Below are 17584 nucleotides of genomic sequence, written 5' to 3' on the forward strand. Positions count from 1 at the left end.
GTCGCCAAATTCCAGAGCTCCCAGATCAAGGAGAAAATACTTCAGGCAGCCAGAAAGAAACAACTTGAGTATTATGGAAAAACAATAAGGATAAGACAAGATCTAGCAGCTTCCACATTATGGGATTGAAGGGCTTGGAATATGATATTCCGGTGGACAATGAAACTAGGATTAAAATCAAGAATCACCTACCTAGCAAAACTGAGTATTATGCTCCAAGGCAAAATATGGATTTTCAATAAAATAGAGGACTTTCAAGCTTTCTCAGTGAAAAGACCAGAATTGAATAGAAAATTTGACTTTCAAACAGAAGAATCAAGAGAAGCATGAAAAGGTAAACAAGAAAGAGAAATCATAAGGGACTTGCTAAAGTTGAACTGTTTTGTTTAAATTCCCACATGGAATGATGATGTGTATGATTCATGAGACCTCAGTATCATAGTAGCTGAAAGGAATATGCATATATATGTGTATGTATATATATACGTATATTTGTGTCTATGTAGGTATATATGTAGGTGTATATATGTGTGTGTGTGTGTGTGTGTGTGTGTGTGTGTGTGTGTAGATATAGACAGAGGGCACAGGGTGAGTTGAATATGAAGGGATGATATCTAAAAAAATAAAATCAAATTAAGGGATAAGAGAAGAATATATTGAGAGAGGGAGAAAGGGAGAGTTAGAATGGGGTAAATTATCTCGCAGAAAAGTGGCAAGAAAAAGCAGTTCTGTTGGGAGGGTAGAGGGGGAGGTGATTGGGAATGAGTGAATCTTGCTCTCATCAGATTTGACCTAAGGAGGGAATACCATACACACTAAGTTGTGTATCTTACCGCACAGGAAAGAAAGAGGAAGAAGATGAAAAAGGTGGGACAATAAAAGGGAGGGAAGACAGGGGGAAGAGGTAATCAAAAACAAACACTTTGGAAAAGGGACAAGGTCAAGGAGAAAAATTCAATAAAGGGGGATAGGTTAGGAAGGAGCAAAACATAGTTATTGTGGAAGGGTTTTACATAATGATACGCATGTGGCCTATGTTGAACTGCTTGCCTTCTTAGGGAGGGTGAGTGGGGAGGGAAGAGGGGAGAGAATTTGGAACTCAAAGTTTTAAAAACAGACATTCAAAAAGAAAAAAAAAGTTTGTGCATGCAACTAGGAAGTAAGATATACAGGCAATGGGATGTAGAAAGTTATCTTGCCCTACAAGAGAAGAAGGGAAAGGGGGTGGGAGGGGAGTGGGGTGACAGAAGGGATGGCTGACTGGGTAATGGGGCAACCAGAATATACGCCATCTTGCAGTGGGCGGGAGGGTAGAAATGGGGAGAAAATTCATAATTCAAACTCTTGCGAAAATCAATGATGAAAGCTAAATATATTAAATAAATTAAATTAAAAAAAGACAAATCCACAAACTATGTCAAAACAATTACAAAACACTTCACAAAAATAAAGTCAGATCTAAATAACTGGAAAAGTATCAATTGCTCATAGGTAGGCCAAACTAATCTAATAAAAATGACAATTCAGCCTAAATTAATTTACTTATTCAGTGCCATGCTAACAAACTACCAAAAATATTTTAGAGAGCTAGTAAAAATAATAACAAAATTCATCTAGAAGAACACAAGCTCAAGAATATCAAGAGAATTAATAAAAAATGCAAAGAAAGGTGGCCTAGCTGTACCATATCTAAACCTAATGTATAAAGTGGCAATCATCCAAACTATTTGGTACTGGCTAAGAAATAGAGTGGTGGAGAAGTGGAATTGATTAGGTACAGAAGACGCAGTAGTCAATGACTATAGTAATGTACTATTTGATAAACCCAAAGAATCCAGCTTCTGGGATAAGAACTCATTGTTTCACAAAAACTTCTAGTAAAACTGGAACATAGTATGACATAAACTAGACAAAGACCATCATCTCACACCCTATACCAAGACAAGGTCAAAATGATGTAACAAAAATGTTGCTAGCAGCTGCTTTGTGGGTGTAAGGCCAATAACAGCACCACACATAAGGGCTGGTAGCACAGTTCTTCCAATTGCTTTTCTAAGGAAAGTAACTTTAAAGGGTTTACAATATGACTTTCATTAAACATACGTACATAATTCACTTAGTTCAGGGGAAAAAGTCAGCACCCTGAACTTCATAGAAAACACAAATAGAAATTATATAAACAGAGCAAATAACACAAATCAGCAGACAGGGCTTCTAGTTGTCTGTCCATAGCAATACATACATAGTTACCAGAGAGAGAATCACCAACATCTTGTTTTCAAGGCGGGGGGAGTGTATGGAGAGGTGAATTGTTAAGGGCTACCCAGAGTCTCCACTCAAATACTCTTCCAATGAGTGATTCCCCAAAGAAAACCTCTATTCCCACAGTTCTGAGAGTTCTTAGCTTAACAGCTACCTTTTCTGACCTAATTAGCAAAAGGGTGTGGGGCTTCCTACAAACAAGGCAAGACTCATTCAAAGGCACTTGATTGTCTTGGTGCTGAGAAGCACTCCAAAAGAAAAAAAAACAGTAAAATTTTCGCTTTGCTTGCCCTTACAAATGGGTACATGATTTAGACATAAAGGGTGATTCTGTAAACAAATTAGGAGAGCAAGGAATAGATCTATGTCAGAGCAATGGAGAAGGGAAGAATCTGGGACCAAAGAAGAAATAAAGAACATTATGAAATGCAAAATAGATAATTTTGGTTCCATTAAATTAAAAAGTTTTTGCAACAAAGCTAATGCACCCAAGATCAGAAGGAAAGCAGAAAGCTGGGAAACAATTTTGTCAGCCAATGTTTCTGATAAAGGCCTCATTTCTCAAATTTATAGAACACTGAGGCAAGTCTATAAGAATACAAGTCATTCCCCAATTAATAAATGGCCAAAGGATATGAACAGGCAGTTTTGAAATAAATTAAAACTACCTATAGTCATATGAAAACATTGCTCTAAATCACTATTGATTAGGGAAATGCAAATTAAAGGTACTCCGAGGTGCCACCTCAGAGCTATCTATTTGGCTATGCCAAAAAGGGAAAATGATAAATGTTTGAGAAGACATGGGAAAACTGGGACACTAATGCATTGTTCGTACAGTTGTGAACTGATCCAACCATTCTGGACAACAATTGGGAACAATGCCCAAAGGACTATAAAACTGTGCATATCCTTTGATCCAGAAATCCTACTAATAGGTCTATATCAAAAGGAGATCATTAAAAAGGAAAAGTATTCACATGCAAAAAATATATTTTATTTTTTATTTTTTAATTATTACTTATGTACTTAATATTTTTAGCTTTCAGAATTGATTTTCACAAGAGTTTGAATTACAAATTTTCTCCCCATTTCTGCCCTCTCCACCACTCAAAGATGGCATATATTCTGATTGCCCCATTCCCCACTCAGCCCTCCCTTCTGTCACCCCACTTTCCCCCATCCCCTTTTCCCTTACTTTCTTGTAGGGCAAGATAGATTTCTATGCCCCATTGCCTGTATATCTTATTTCTTAGTTGCATGCAAAAACTTTTTTTTGAACACCTTCTTTTAAAACTTTGAGTTCCAAATTCTCTCCCCTCTTCACTCCCCACCCACCATCCCTAAGAAGGCAAGCAATTCAACATAGGCCACATGTGTATCATTATGCAAAATCCTTCCACAATACTCATGTTTTGAAAGAATAAATATATCTTGCTCCCTCCTATCATATCCCCCTTTATTCAATATTCTCCCTTGACCCTGTCCCTTTGCAAAAGTGTTTGCTTTTCATTACCTCCCCTCATTATTTGCCCTCCCTTCTATCATCCCCCCTTTTTTATCCCCTTCCTTCTTCTTTCCTGTGGGGTAAGATACCCAATTGAATGTGTATGTTATTTCCTCCTCAGGTAAAATCTGATGAGAGCAAAATTCACTCATTCCCCCTCACCTGCCCCCTCTTCCTTTCCAACGAACTGCTTTTTCTTGTCACTTTTATGCAAGATAATTTACCCCATTCTATCTCTCCCTTACTCCCTCTCTCAATATATTCATCCCTTAATTTGATTTCATTTTTTTAGATATCATCCCTTCAAATTCAACTCACCCTGTGCCCACTGTGTGTGTGTGTGTGTGTGTGTGTGTGTGTGTGTGTGTGTGTGTGTGTATTCTTTTCAGCTACGCTAATACTGAGATCTACCCAGCTCCCAGTGTGGTAGGTCCTGCTGCTGCTCACGCTGGGCTCTGCTCCTCTCCACTCCTAGCTCCCTGCACAATAGACCTCACCCCATGACCATCCAACCTGTCCTGGGCTGGAGCCCTTCTTCCCTCTGCTACTTTGTGGGTTCTGAAGTTCTAGAATTTGTTCAGAGCCATTTTTTATAGGTTTTTGGAGGTCCCTGATGGGGAGCTCATGCAAGTCCCTGCTTTCGAACTGCCATCTTGGCTCCACCCCCTTCAACATAAGGTTTCTTGACCTGGCCATTGGAAAAGTAAATTTAAAATTGTTTTAACCAATTTTGTAAGAGATTTTTAGCAGAGAAGAGGATATATCCAAGTGACCTGAAACAGAGCAGCCAGTCAGCTGTAAACTGCTGAGACCAAACCCAAAGCAGAGGGCTGCATCAGATGTTTCCAAAGAATTAGAAGGCTACATGGGATGAGACTTCTGTGAAAGCGATAGTCTTCTTTTTATTGTTTACTTTTCTTTTTCTTCCTTTTATCTGTAAGGACTACTTATCAAAGGGGATTGCCCCTTTTGATTCTGTCAAAGCACTAGTCAATCTTTCCCTCTTCTCCACACATCGTTTCCCCTCACAATCCCTATACTTAGAAATCCTTGATGAAGTGCTTGTCGTATTAGTTAGTGATTCATTGAGGTGACTCTGTCTCTCAGTGGAATCAAATAGGGGAATGAGAACGGGGGAGGTCCAGGTTTTTTCCCTGTCCTTTGAAGGACATTTCTCACCTCTGCCAAAAATTTTTCCCCCTAAACCATCTTATCTAGGTGAATTCCTGCTCATTATGTTCTACTCAGGTTTGGGTGGGGATACATTTTTTGATCACATTACTCAAGGTGGGGCAATTTAGAAGTAAATGACATAATGAAAGTGAATATATCTACCTTCATTGAAGTATTCATTCTTTCTCATTGGGTGTTAACCAATCAGTGTAGATTGCCAGCATCTGGATCACACACTTTTCCAAGGGCATATACACTGTGGGCCTACCAACATGAAAAGTCTTTGGCATTTGAAAGTATCATTGACCTTTGTATTAATAAAATGCTATAATTATTAATAAAATAATTAATCAGTCTTTCAACCTTTGTAAACATCGCAAAGGTATGTGAGAGACTGGGGATGATAGAAGAATCAATCAACTGGAGAAAATCAGATAGAATGGGATCATGTGCACATAGAGGGATTTTTGAGCATTTTTACTTCTTCAAGTGAGACTGGGGTGAAGTAGGTGGTTGTGGAGAAGCCATCTGGATGATTTAAGATAAGCAGAAGGGGAGAAGAAAGAACTCTCAATCAATTAATCAATCAACATTTATCAAGAAATGTGACAGATATTGTGGTGAGTGATGGAGATTAAAAAAAAGAGTCACAAGATAGTCCCTCCACTCCAAGAACTTACAGTCTATATCAGTAATTATTGAATGACCTCATTTTTCCCATGAAATGTGAGTTAGCTTCTCAGATAAGAGGGCATGGGGAGTCAAAGGAAATTTCAAAAGGGATAAAAAAGTTTGGAACAGGGATTGGAGTGAGTGGGATAAAATTAGTTTATTAGGCTGGTACAAAAAGATTGCCTGACCTTAGTGAGGGACCATTTGAGGTTATGTAATATGAATTTATAGTATACAGTCAACATCTATTTCAGGAGAAACTGAGACAGCCCTGATCCTGTCCTCTCATGATTGCATGATTCAACCAAAATACCTTGGCCTTTATATGGACTCTTTATAGGCCTCTAGAGAGGTGAGGCATATTTCCTTCTACCATGGTACCTGAATAAGGAATCTCTCCATTGCATCTAGGCACTCAGAATCACAATCTAGTCAGCTGGGGGAATCTTCCTACTCTTCAACAATATTTATTTATTCATTCATTCATTTATTTATTTATTTACTTATTCATTCATTCATTTATTCATTTATTTATTAATTTCTTAATTAATTTATTTATTTATTTTTAGTTTTCCATACACAGTTCTACATAGTTTTGAGTTCCAGATTTTCTCCCCTTCTTCCCCCCTCCTCTCCCCAAGACGGCATGGAATCTCATATAACTATCATGTATAACTTTGCATTGAATTAATTTATGCACTAGTCAAGTTGTGGAGAAGAATTATGACCAATGGAATGAATCATGAGAAAGAAGAAACAGAACCAAAAAAAAAAACCCAAAAACAAAAACAAAAGAGAAGCAAAAAAGGCGAGCATGTAGTGCGCCTCAATCTGTATTCAAACTTCACAGTTCTTTCTCTGGATGAAGATAGCATTCTCCATCGTGAGTCCCCTGGAGTTGTCCTTGCACCTTAGGTTGCTGAGAAGAGTGAAGTATGTCAGAGTTGGTCCTCACGGAATCCATATATCTGTGGCTGTGCACAACGTTCTCCTGGCTCTGCTCCGCTCACTCAGCATTATGTCGTGTAGGTTTTTCCAGGCTGTTACGGAGTCTGCATCATCCCCATTTCTTATGGCACAATAGTATTCCATCACCTTCATATACCACAGCTTGTTCAGCCATTCCCCAATTGATGGGCATCCCTTTGATTTCCAATTCTTGTCTACCAGAAAAAGAGCTGCTATAAATATCCTTGTACATACGGGTCCTTTTCCCGCTTGTGTGATTTCTTTGGGATGCAACCCTAGAAGTGGTATTGCTGGGTCAAAGGGTATGAACATTTCTATAGCCCTTTGGGCATAGTTCCAAACTGCTCTCCAAAATGGCTGGATCAGCTCACAACTCCACCAGCAATGCAACAATGTTCCAATTTCCCCACATCCTTTCCAGCATTTATCATTTTCCTGTTTTGTTATTTTAGCCAATCTGACAGGAGAGATGTGGTATCTAAGAGATGTTTTGTTTTGCATTTCTCTAATCAGTAGTGATCCAGAGCATTTTTTCATATGCCTATAGATAGCTTTAATTTCTTCCTCTGAAAACTGCCTGTTCATATCCTTTGACCATTTCTCAATTGGGGAATGGCTTGTATTCCTGTATATTTGGCTCAGTTCCCTGTATATTTTAGAAATGAGGCCTTTATCAGAGATACTAGTTGCAAAGATTTTCTCCCAATTTTCTGCTTCCCTCCTAATTTCTTGTTGCAATGGCTTTTTTCGTACAAAAACATTTCAATTTGACATAATCAAAATTATCCATTTTGCATTTTGTAATGCTCTCTATCTCTTGTGCCTCAGCTAAAGTAAAAAAAAAGCAGGGGTAGCAATCCTAATCTCAGACAAAGCAAAAGTAAAGATAGATTTAACTAAAAGAGATAAGGAAGATCATTATATCCTGCTAAAAGGCACCATAAACAATGAAGCAATATCATTGCTTAACATATATGCACCAAGTGGTAAGGCATACAAATACTTAGAGGAGAGGTTAAGGGAGTTACAGAAAGAAACAGACAGCAAAACTATAATATTGGGAGACCTCAACCTCCCCCTTTCTGAACTTGATAAATCTAACCTCAAAATAAATAAGAAAAAGTTAAGGAGGTAAACAGAATTTTAGAAAGGCACATATGATAGACCTCTGGAGAAAACTGAATGGGGATAAAAAGGAATATACTTTCTTCTCAAAAGTACATGGTACATACTCAAAAATTGACCATGTACTAGGGCATAAAAACCTCACAATCCAGTGCAGAAAAGCAGAAGTAGTCAATGCATCCTTTTCAGATCATGATGCAATAAGAATCATTTTTAATAAAGAACCATGGAAAAATAAGCTAAAAACTAATTGGAAACTAAATAATTTAATTCTAAAGAATGAGTGGGCCAAAGAACAAATCAGAGAAACAATTAATAACTTCATTCAAGAGAATGACAATAGTGAAACAACATACCAAAACTTATGGGATGCAGCAAAAGCAGTTCTTAGGGGAAGTTTTATATTCCTAAATGCCTACATGAATAAAATAGGGAAAAAGGAGATCAATGATCTGGGCATACAGCTGAAAAAGCTAGAAAAAGAGCAAATTGAAAACCCCCAATTAAATACCAAATTAGAAATACTGAAAATCAAAGGAGAGATTAATAAAATTGAAACCAAGAAAACTATTGAATTAATAAATAAAACAAAGAGCTGGTTTTATGAAAAAACCAATAAAATTGATAAACCTTTGGCCAATTTGATTAAAAAAAGGAAAGAAGAAAATCAAATTACCAGTATCAAAAATGAAAAGGGTGAGGTCACCTCTAATGAAGAGGAAATCAAAACAATAATTAGGAATTATTTTGCCCAATTGTATGCCCATAAATTTGACAACCTTAGAGATATGGATGAATATCTACAAAAACATAAACTGCCCAGGCTAACAGAAAAGGAAGTGAAATTTCTTAATAACCCCATCTCAGAAAAAGAAATTGAGCATGCCATCAATGAACTCCCTAGGAAAAAATCTCCAGGGCCAGATGGTTTTACATGTGAATTCTATCAAACATTTAAAGAACAAGTAATTCCAATACTTTGTAGACTATTTGGGAAAATAGGTGAAGAAGGAGTCCTACCAAATTCTTTTTAGGACACAAATATGGTACTAATACCCAAACCAGGTAGAGTCAAAACAGAGAAAGAAAATCATAGACCAATTTCTCTAATGAATATTGATGCAAAAATTTTAAATAAAATATTAGCAAAAAGATTGCAGCAACTCATCACGAGAATAATACACTATGACCAGGTAGGATTTATTCCAGGAATGCAAGGCTGGTTCAATATTAGGAAAACTATTAGCATTATTGACCATATCAACAACAAAACTAGCAGAAACCATATGATCATCTCAATAGACGCAGAAAAAGCCTTTGACAAAGTACAACACCCATTCCTATTAAAAACACTAGAAAGCATAGGAATAAGTGGAACTTTCCTCAAAATTATAAATAGCATATACCTAAAACCATCGACAAGCATTATTTGTAATGGGGATAAACTAGATGCATTCCCAATAAGATCAGGGGTGAAATGAGGATGTCCATTATCACCCCTATTATTCAATTTGGTACTAGAAACATTAGCTGTAGCAATAAGAGAAGAAAAATAAATTGAAGGAATTAGAATAGGAAAAGAAGAAACTAAATTATCACTTTTTGCAGATGATATGATGATTTGTCTAGAGAATCCTAGAGAATCAAGTAAAAAACTACTTGAAATAATAAACAACTTTAGCAAAGTTGCAGGATATAAAATAAACCCACATAAATCCTCAGCATTCCTATACATTACTGACAAAGCCCAACAGCAAGAGATAGAAAGAGAAATTCCATTCAAAGTTACTGAAGGCACTACACAATATTTGGGAGTCTATTTGCCAAGACAAACCCAGGGCCTATATGAACATAACTATGAAACACTTTTCACATGAATAAAATCAGATCTAAATAAATGGAAAAATATCAGTTGCTCATGGTTAGGCTGAGCTAATATAATAAAAATGACAATTTTACCTAAATTAATCTATTTATTCAGTGCCATACCAATCGAACTACCAAAAAATTATTTTACTGAGCTGGACAAAATAATAACAAAACTCATCTGGAAAAACAAGAGGTCTAGAGTATCTAGCGTTTTAATGAAAAGACATGCTAGAGAATGTGGCTTAGCCATACCAGATATTAAACTGTACTACACAGCAGCAGTCATGAAAACTGCCTGGTACTGGTTACTCTTCACAATCTTGAAGAATCACTCTAGTATGAATTCCCTGATGCACATAAAGTAGTTTCCTTAGTTTAAAGGTCAGCCCAAACTCAAAGTTTCTTTCCAGAATTAGTGCTCAGATGTTGAGCAAGTACTGTCTTAAAGCTGAAGGTCTTCCCACATTCATTGAATTCATAAGGTCTCTTTCCAGGATGAATGCTCTGATGTTGAGCAAAAGATACCTTCAGGTAGAAGGCATTCAGAAGCTATGAATTATTAGAAGTCAAAAAAGATCTGACTTGGGATGGAAGGTCTTCCCACACTATTCACATTCATAAAAGAATTTCTCCAGTATGAGTCCTTTGATGCAGAGTAAGATGCGGCTTCTTCCTGAAGGCCTGCCCCCATTCACTACATACATAAGGTTTTTCTCCAATGTGAATTTTTGATATCTAATAAGATCTGAATAGCAATGGAAGGCCTTCCCACACAGCTGAAATTCATGAGGAAACTTAGCAGGATGTATTCTCTGATGGACATAAAGTAGTGTCCTCCATCTAAAGGCCTTCCTACTTGCATTACACTCTTAAGGTTTCTTTCTGGAATGAATTCTCTGATGTACAGTAACGTGAGCCTTTCTCCTGAAGGCCTTCCCACATTCACTACATTCATAAGGTTTCTCTCCAGTATGAATTCTTTGATGAATTATAAAATCTGTCTTATATCTGAAGGCCCTTTCACATTCATGACATTCATAAGGTTTCTCTCCAGTGTGAATTCGGTAATGCACTGTAAGTCCAGACTTGTAACTGAAGGCCTTTCCACATTCACTGCATATATAAGGTTTCTTTCCACTATGAATTCTGTGATGCCTTGTAAGGTCAGTCTTAATTCTGAAGGCCTTCCCACATTCATTACATTCATGAGGTTTCTCTCCTGTATGAATTTTGTAATGCTCTGTAAGTTGACTCTTATCCCTGAAGGCCTTGCCACATTCACTGCATTCATAAGGTTTCTCTTCAGTGTGAATTCGGTAATGCTCTGTATGTCCAGTCTTATATCTGAAGGCCTTTCCACATTCACTGCATTCATAAGGTTTCTCTCCACTATGAATTCTGTGATGCCTTGTAAGGTCAGTCTTATATCTGAAGGCCTTCCCACATTCATTACATTCATGAGGTTTCTCTCCTGTATGAATTCTGTAATGGGCTGTAAGTTGAGTCTTATACCTGCAGGCCTTCCCACATTCACTGCATTCATAAGGTTTCTCTCCAGTATGAATTCTATAATGACTTCTAAGGTATCTTTTTTCTCTGAAGGCCTTCCCACATATACTACATTCATAAGGTTTCCCTCCAATGTGAATTTTCTGATGCACAGCAAGATGCTCCTCGCTCCAGAAGGCCTTCCCACTTTCATTATATTCAGGAGGTTTATCTCCAGTAAATTCTCTGATACCTGGACAGCTGCTTCTGGCAATATCTGCCTCTGGGATCCAAGGTGCTTCCTTTCTTTCCAAATAGTAGCTCAAAACTGGTTTAGAAACTGCAAATCCCAAAGACACCAAGTTGCTATAATTCTCCAGCATCACATTCCTGTACAAATTTTTCTGAGATGGGCTCAACTGTAGCCACTCCTCTTGGGTGAATTCCACAGCCACATCCTTAAATGTCACTGATTCCTTTTGGGGCCTGGCTGTCAGCACAGGAGCCATTCCTTCTTCCTCAAGGCTCCCAGGGCAGAGGCAGAAATCTGAGTGGTCAGCTTTCCTGGATCCTCTCCTCTGACTGTTCTGAGAGCCCTTGCAGTTCTCAGAGTCCTTACAGTCTTCTTTCTCTGATTTCTTTGTCTCTCTCTCTCTCTCTCTCTCTCTCTCTCTCTCTCTCCTTCTCCTTGGGCTCAATAATCCTTGTGAATTCTCAGTTCTGCATTCTGTAGATTCTCCAATCTCTGGATTATCCCTTCTCTGAGTTCTGAGTTTTCTTCTCTCAGTTCTCTGAGTTCTAAATTCAATGGCTATCCTCTGGGTATATATACCCTTTTTCAAGGCCCAAAGGATTCACACCTCTCCTGACCTAATTAGCAAAAGGGCCTGGGGTTTCAAACCTAAATAGCAAAAAGGTGTGGACCTGGTTCTTAGAACCTAGTTAGCAAAAGGGTGTGGGCATTACCACAAACAAGCCTCCTCTAATCAAGCTTTCCTTAACTAGCCCCACCTGAGGCCTATTAAATGGGCAGGGAAGATCTTTAGTTACTGATTAGCATCACATATGCTGACTGGGCTGGTGTGCTGAGAATTCTAGGCCTGAAGCTCACAATGCACAAGAGATAAATGTGAATCCAAATGCCACTGGTGAATACATTACTTCTCTGTTTACCTTTTAAGAGGCATGACAAGCAGAATTATACCATGTGAGGACTACACAATGAAAGGTTATAAACCAAAAACACAGGCTGCAATGATTATGGGGTTGCAATGACTATGTGGTAAAATATGGTACCCTGCGAGGATATAGTTCTATATCGTTATAGTAATGCTATTCAGGTTTTTGTTGTTGTTGTTTGTTCATTTTCTAGTTGTGTCCAACTCTTTGTGACCTCATTTGGATTTGTTTGTTTTTGTCAAAGACACTGAAATAGTTTGCCATTTCTCCACCTAGTTTTACAGTTGAGGAACTGAGGAAAACAGGGTTAAGTGACTGGCCCATGGAGAAGGATCAGGAAGTCAGTGATCAGAGTGGCAGAGAGAGAGCTGAGGAAAGAGTTGGGATTTGTGAATGATGGCTTCCAGGAAGTCCCTAGAAGGGGGGAAGGTTACAGGTTGACTTGGTTCCTCCATATAATACTGTGTTATAAATTCCTTGTTGCTGCACTGAGGTGGGCTTACTGGTTTTGGAATATAATTACTGCTATATCAGATTGGAATTACTGATCTTCAGATTTTATCTTCTGGAGTCCAAATAAATGTTATACTTCCTCTGCCTTCTACCTAGAAAGTTTTTCATACTTTGTGATTCTGAACCATTCAGGGATGTTCATGGTCATCCTCAAGTTCATGAATCTTGCCTTACTGATACAGTCCCTCTTCAAAAGTGTTTGCTTTTGACTAACCGTCCTGCAATCTGTCCCCACTTCTATCAACCCTACCTTAAACAGCTTCCTCCCTACTTTCCTGTAGGGTAAGGTACCCAGTTGAGTGTGTAGGTTATTCCCGTCTTAAGCCAAATGCAATGAGGGTAAATTTCACTCATTCCCTTTCACATCCCCCCTCTTCCCTTCCATTATAACAGCTTTTTCTTTCCTCTTCTATGTGAGATATTACCCCATTCTATTTCACTATTTTTTCTTCTCCCAATATATTGCTCTGTTCCCCCTTGATTTTATTTTTTAGATATCATCCCTTCATATTCAACTCACTCTGTGCCCTCTGTTTATATATATAATATATATGTGTGTGTATGTGTGTCTATATATATATACATGTATATATAGATACACACATATACATACACACACATATATGTTTGTATGTGTATATATATGTATTTGTGTACATATACATATAGATACATGCACAAACACACACACACATTCCTTTCAACTACCCTAATACTGAGAAAGGTGTCAGGAGTTACAAATATCATCTGGCCATATAGAAATGTAAACAGTTCAGCTTCAATGGTTTCTCCTTACTGTTCATGTTTTCATGCATCTCTTAGTTCTTATATTTGAAAGTCAAATTTTCTATTCAGCTCTGGTTTTTTCATCAAGGATGCTTGAAAGCCCTCTATTTCATTGAATGCCCATTTTCCCCCCTGAAGTAATGTATTTCATTTTGCTGGGTAGATGATTTTTGGTTTTAATCCTAGCTCCTTTGACTTCTGGAATATCATATTGCAAGCCCTTTGATCCCTTAATGTAGAAGCTGCTAGATCTTGTATTACCCTGATTGTGTTTTCGACAGTACTCCATTGTTTCTTTCTAGATGTTTGCAATATTTTCTCCTTGACCTGGGAACTGTGGAATTTGGCTGCAATATTCCTAGGAGTTTTCCTTTTGGGATCTTTTTCAAATAGTGATTGGCAGTTTTTTTTTCAATTTCTATTTTACCCTCTGGATCTAGAATTTAAGGGCAGTTTTCCTAGTTAATTTCTTGAAAGATAATGTCTAGGATCTGTTTTTGATCATGGTTTTCATGTAGTCCAATAATTTTAAAATTATCTCTCCTGCATTTATTCTCCAAGTCAGTTGTTTTTCCAATGAGATATATCACATTGTCTTCTGTTTTTTCATTCTTTTGGGTTTTTTTTTTATAATTTCTTGATTTCTCATAGAGTCCTTAGCTTTCATTTGCTCCATTGTTGTTTTTAAGGAATTATTTTTTCGGTGAGTTTTGGACCTCCTTTTCAATTCGGCTCATTCTGCTTTTTCAGACATTCTTCTTCTCATTGGCTTTTGGATCTCATTGGCCATTTGGGTTGGTCTATTTTTATGGTGTTATTTTCTTAAGTATTTTTAGGGTCTCCTTTAGGAAGCTGTTGACTCATTTTTCATGATTTTCTTGCATCTCTCTCATTTCTCTTCCCCATTTTCCCTCTACTCCTCTTACTTGATTTTCAGTATCCTTTTTGAGCTCTTCTCTGGCATGAGACCAATTCATATTTTTATTGGAGACTTTTGATGTAAGTTCTTTGACTTTCTTGTCTTCTTCTGGTTGTATGTTTTGATCTTCTTTGTCACCAAAGTAAGATTCTGTAGTCTGGATTGTTTTTTACACTGCCTGTTCATTTTCCCAGCCAATCACTTGACTTTTCAACTCTTTGTCAAGGTATGATTCTGCTTCCAAAGTGGAGAGTCCTCTGTCTCAAGCTTCAGGAGGTTTAAGTAGCTATTTTCAGAGATAATTCTATGCTCCTATAAATTTTCAGTTTTGCTGAGATGTTATGATCCAAGGGCAGTGTTTACTCCTCTCCTGGCCTTTGCTCTAGTCTGTGAGTGATCTCAAGCACTCTTCTCTGCCCTGGAACTATGAGGAGGATTCCCTCTCCACAGCTGCCACAAGCTCTGCCACACTAACACTCCTCCTCTCCACAGGAAGGCCATCTAGGACTGTGACCCAGATCCAAGCAGAGCAAAGTAAGTCAATCCTGCCTCAGTGCCAGTGAAGAGATCCCTGTAGTCCAACTATGATCGGCCACTTGATTGCTCCACTGTCTGTGGGCTTGAACTCTGGAAGCAGCCGCTGCCACTGCTGCCACCTCCAATACCCCTGGGCTGGGGCCAGACTGTGCTCTTCTCTCACCACGTCCAACAGAGTTTTCCCACTATGTTGTCTTTGGTGTTTGTTGGTTCAGAAGTCTGGAGACTGCCATAACTGCCAGTATTTCAGTCTTCTGAGACCAGCTTCAGCCCCATCTGTGGTGGCACAGGCCACACTATCCTGCGCTCTGCTCCCAAGTCTGGTGCAATAAACCTTTCTGATCAACCATCCAGTATGACTTGGGCTAGAGATTTGCCTTACTTTTCATTTGGTGGATTCTGTAGCTATAGAATTTGTTTAGAGTTATGTTTTATATTTATTTGAAGGGGTTTAGGGGAGACCTCAAGCAAGTCCCGGCTTTTATACCACCATCTTGGCTCTGCCCCCGGGAGATTTTTTCTTAAGGAGTTGATTGGTGCCTTGTTCAGTTAATTTTTCTAAACTCATGATTATTACTTATTTTATTTTGTCTTCTGTTAATCTGGGCAATTTATATTTTTGTAAATATGTATCCATTTCATTTAGATTGTCAGATTTATTGTCATAAAGTTGAGCAAAATAGCTCTGAATTACTGCTTTAATTGCCTTTAATTGGTGGGGAATTCATCCATTTCATTTTTGAGGCTGTGTAATTTGGCTTTCTTCTTTCTTTTTTAAAATCAAATTAATGAAAAGTTTATATATTTTATTGGGTTCCCTCCATAAAACCAGGTCTCAGTTTTATTTATTAGTTCAATATTTTTACTTTCAATTTTATTAATCTCTCCTTTGATTTTCAGAATTTCTAATGTGGTATTTAATTGGAGATTTTGAGTTTGTTCTTTTTCTAACTTTTTTAGTTGAGTGCCCAATTCATGGATCTCCTCTTTCTCTATTTTATTCATGTAAGCATTTAGTGATATAAAACTTCCCCTACGTACTGCATTATCTGCATCCCAGAAGCTTTGGTATGCTGTCTCACTATTGTTATTCTCTTTGATAAAATAATTGATTGTTTCTATGATTTGATGTATGCTGTCTCACCATTGTTATTCTCATTGATTAAATTATTGATGGTTTTTATGATTTCTTGTTTCATGCACTCATTCATTAAAATTAGATCACTTAGTTTCCAAGTCATTGTTGGGCTATCTCTCTATGGCCCTTTATTATTTATTATTTCCATGACCCAACTGCATCATGATCTGAAGAGGATGCATTAAATATTTCTACCTTTCTGGATTTGATGGTGAGGTTTTTATGCCCTAATACATGGTCAATTTTTGTGTACATGCCATGTACCCCTGAGAAAACCCTAAGCTTTCCATTCCCCTTCAATTTTCTTCAAAACTCTACCATCTCTAACTTTTCTACGTTAACTTTGTGAACTTAACCATGAACTCCTTTCACTCTGTCCTTGCAGGTTTTCCCACTAACCTTCTCTGTTATCTTTGGTGTTTGTGGGTTGAGAAGTCTGGTAACTGCCACAGCTCACTGATTCATGGTGCTAGGGCCTTTTACTGCCCGGCTCCCAGTCTGGTTAGGATGCATGGCCCACTCTGGGCTCTCCTCTGCTTGGCTCCCAGGTCAGTGTGATAGACCTTACCCTGGGACCATCCAGGCTGTCCTGGGCTGGAGCCCTGCTTCCCTCTGCTATTTTGTGGGTTCTGCAGTTCTAGAATTTGTTCACAGCCATTTTTTATCACTGTTAGGATGGTCCTGGGGGAGAACCCTAGGCAAGTCCTTGCTTTCCAACCGCCATCTTGATTCTTCCCCCAGGTCATGTAAAAAAATATTTATAACTCTTCTTTTAGTGGTGGCAAAGAATTGGAAATTCAGGACATGCTCATCAATTGGGGAATGGCTGAACAAGTTGTGGGACATGAATGTAATGGAATATTATTGCATTATAAAAAACGATAAGCAGGTGGATGTTGGAGAAACAGGAAAGACTTATATGAACTGATGCTGAGTGAAGTGAGTAGAAGCAGGAGAACTTTATACATAGTAAAAGCAATATTGTGCGATGATCAACTATAAACGACTTAGTTCTTCTCAGAATTACAATAATCCAAGACAATTCTAAAAGACTCATGATGGAAAATGCTATCCACATCAACAGAAGGAACTTTGGAATCTGAATGCAGATCAAAGATTAATAATCGCATGTCATTTGCTCAGATCCTGAATCCCTGGTCTGTTATTCTGAAAAAGTAAAAAATAACTGCAGGAATTGGTGTGACAACTTTGTTTAGTTTGTAATGATCCAGTGGAGATTACCAAGTGCAATCTGAGGAGTTTATATAGTGAAGTACTCCAGGCTCATCCATCTCCTTTACTAGGGTTCCTTCCCAACCTCTGGAACTGGATATTTTTATTTACCGTACTAGATGGTTCAGGCAATTCCATGGGCTACCATTTACCCCTACCCCCAACAACCTGAATGAACAGCTAGGTGGCACAATAGATAGAGTGCCATGCCTGA

Source organism: Trichosurus vulpecula, chromosome 5 (genome assembly GCF_011100635.1).
Source record: "Trichosurus vulpecula isolate mTriVul1 chromosome 5, mTriVul1.pri, whole genome shotgun sequence".
In the NCBI taxonomy this organism is placed as follows: domain Eukaryota; kingdom Metazoa; phylum Chordata; class Mammalia; order Diprotodontia; family Phalangeridae; genus Trichosurus; species Trichosurus vulpecula.